This window comes from Nansenia antarctica, assembly GCF_963989245.1.
Source record: "Nansenia antarctica genome assembly, chromosome: 16".
Taxonomy (NCBI): Eukaryota; Metazoa; Chordata; class Actinopteri; order Argentiniformes; family Microstomatidae; genus Nansenia; species Nansenia antarctica.
This window is the reverse complement of record NC_137686.1, coordinates 20,488,899-20,491,398: the sequence shown is the minus strand read 5'-3', so window position 1 is coordinate 20,491,398 and position 2,500 is coordinate 20,488,899. Positions and strand designations below refer to the sequence as shown.

Genomic DNA, 2,500 nt, shown 5'->3' with positions numbered 1-2,500 from the left:
CATAATCAGATGGGTTGAAGCTTCGGAGGTAAGGTGATGGGTCTAACCTGTGACGAGGGAGGAGGGAATAGTGAAGGCTCTCTGTCTGTGTTGTCTAGGAAGGTACAGTTAGCATCCATCACCGTTACAGTTTTTCTTGATTGCTTAGATACGCTTAATGAACCTGGCATTCACTTAATCTTCATCATCACCTTCCTACAGTAGCACAGCAGAATACTGAAAATGGGTTCACACTTTTTCATTGGTGTCACACATTTTCACACCCTTTTTCAAAACAGTTAACCCAGAGGAAAACATCTATTCACAGCTGATAGAAATTACTTTCATAATTATGAATCTCTAATGCACCTGTGTGAAACTCCTTTGCAACACTCTTCAATCAGCAATCAGTCCTTATGCATCTGTAAAAGATGCCACCTCTGCGTTGCTATTTCCGAGCATGGACCAAAGAGGCCAAAGGCATGTAAACAGAGTAGGAGGCCATGGCACAGGGGTCCGAGGAAGAGGAGGTCGCATGTGTGGCGGAGGAGCCACCGCAGCAAGAGGAGAAAGAGCTGAAGTTCCAAATGAAATTTGGACAACAATTATTGCCCAGGTCATCAATCATGGCTTGTCCTTTAGAGAGTCGAAGGACCATTCTGAGTCGGAGGACTGCCATTGTAGATGTGGCCTTGGCAGACAATGCGATCAGCAGTGCTAGGTCAGAGGGATCAGCAGTGCTAGGTCAGAGGGGCACCAATGTCACCAAGTGTCCACCACTCTCGCCTTGTGAATGAATGGTTTGCAGCACAGCCTCGTACGATGAAGCAATTCCTCCCTGCATACTTTTCCTTTTCTGTACCCAATTGAGGATCTGCTTAGAGATGGAAGGTATATGATCACCAGATGATCTATATCTATATGACCAGATGTTCCTCCTGGAGGCTATGAATGCTGGTTGCCTGGCAATAGGTGCAGAGAGCTACCAGGGATGGGTACACCTTGCAAGGAGGTTTTCCTCCCCAGTGCATCATAACCTGTGGCATAAGCGTCAGGAACGAATGGACTAAATGTGAAGTTCTGAGTATTTCAACTTTTCCTTTGGTTGCTTTAGTGTTTATTTCTGGTTCTCCAGCTGCACAACCGCGGAGAGAAATGCGCTACAGAGAGTCGTGAGAACAGCCCAGAAGATCACCGGCGCCCCCCTCCCCTCTCTGGAAGAGCTGTACAACACACGCTGTCTCAGGAAGGCCTCCAAGATCTCCAGGGACCCAACCCACCCTGGGTACGTACACTTTACCCGGCTGCCCTCGAAAAGGCGGTTTAGGACCATGGCCGCAAGGACAAACAGACTGAAGAACAGCTTCTACCACAGGGCCGTCCAGGCCCTGAACACAGCAAAGACCTAGGTCCTGGGCCCTGGACAGTCTGGACGGATTGATGGCAGCTGCTGGACTGAAAAAATCAGGTGTAGTGCTGAGGCACAAATATGTACATTTCAAGCCTGCAAACTGCGACACTTTAAATAAATGTGCAATAACACTATGTGCAATATGACAACCCTAGTCGTCTATCTGTACAGTATAGTATAGTGGATAGTGTACATAGCCTTTATTTATGTAAACCAGCTCCTTCCCTTCTTGTGTTTTTTTTTTAAAGTGTTTTTTTTTCTTTCCTAACACCAGGGGAGCCACCCCTCCTAAATTTCGTTGTTTGGTACCTGTACTGTAGCAATGACAATAAAGACCATTCATTCATTCATTTTATTTTTATTTACAGTATTCAGCATTTCTGAGTTTGAAAAGTATGGAAAAAAGAATGCCATGGAAAAATCTGATGCAGTATAATAATAAAAAAAAAGAATTCTGATTATTTTCTGATTTGGGGGGAAATTGGGTGATTTTGGTTCTTTGGTGAAGGAAGAATGCGGTACAAATGCTGTGCCATAATGATTGTCCGAATTTGTCTAGTCTAGGTGCTTACTGTAGGTCTTACAGTACATGTCAACAACAGTTCATGAGCACGGAAAGACCTGCACACAAGAATAAATTGAATGAAGAAAATTCTATCTTCTTCTTCTTCTTTTTAAAAAATAATGTTTTACAGTTCAACAGGGCATCTCAGAAAAGTGTAAAAAGTGCAAGTACAGAATGCAGCAGGGTTTGTTATCTCTAGTACCATCATCTTTGGATAAAAGAATAAAATGTGACATGCTTGCTTGCCTTTTTTGGCATATACCTGTACCTTATCTATAAGTAGTAAGTATCAACACAGGCATGTGTGGTAGTATGGCACAGGCATATAGCACAAATTAAGGTTGAACCGGTTCACACTGTATTTTGTATGTTGTTCATTGTGCAATGATTGATTGAAAGTATATATTAATTGTATTCAAAGTTGTGTCGTTTGATGGAAATATTTGCTTTTGTTGGATGTTTTTAATATTTTGAGTGTTTTTTGCAAACAACATTAGTAATTGTGGCCAGTCAGGTTCTGTTTCAGCCTGTGTGTTAATTGTTTT

At 42.7% G+C, this 2,500-nt stretch overlaps 1 protein-coding gene across 1 annotated transcript in view; it reads right to left on the bottom strand.

The window, feature by feature from the left end:
• ak5 (adenylate kinase 5) overlaps nt 1-2,500 on the bottom strand; it is a gene marked incomplete at both ends in the record, with an annotated part of 54,680 nt that overhangs the window by 5,126 nt on the left and 47,054 nt on the right. The window lies entirely within an intron of this gene.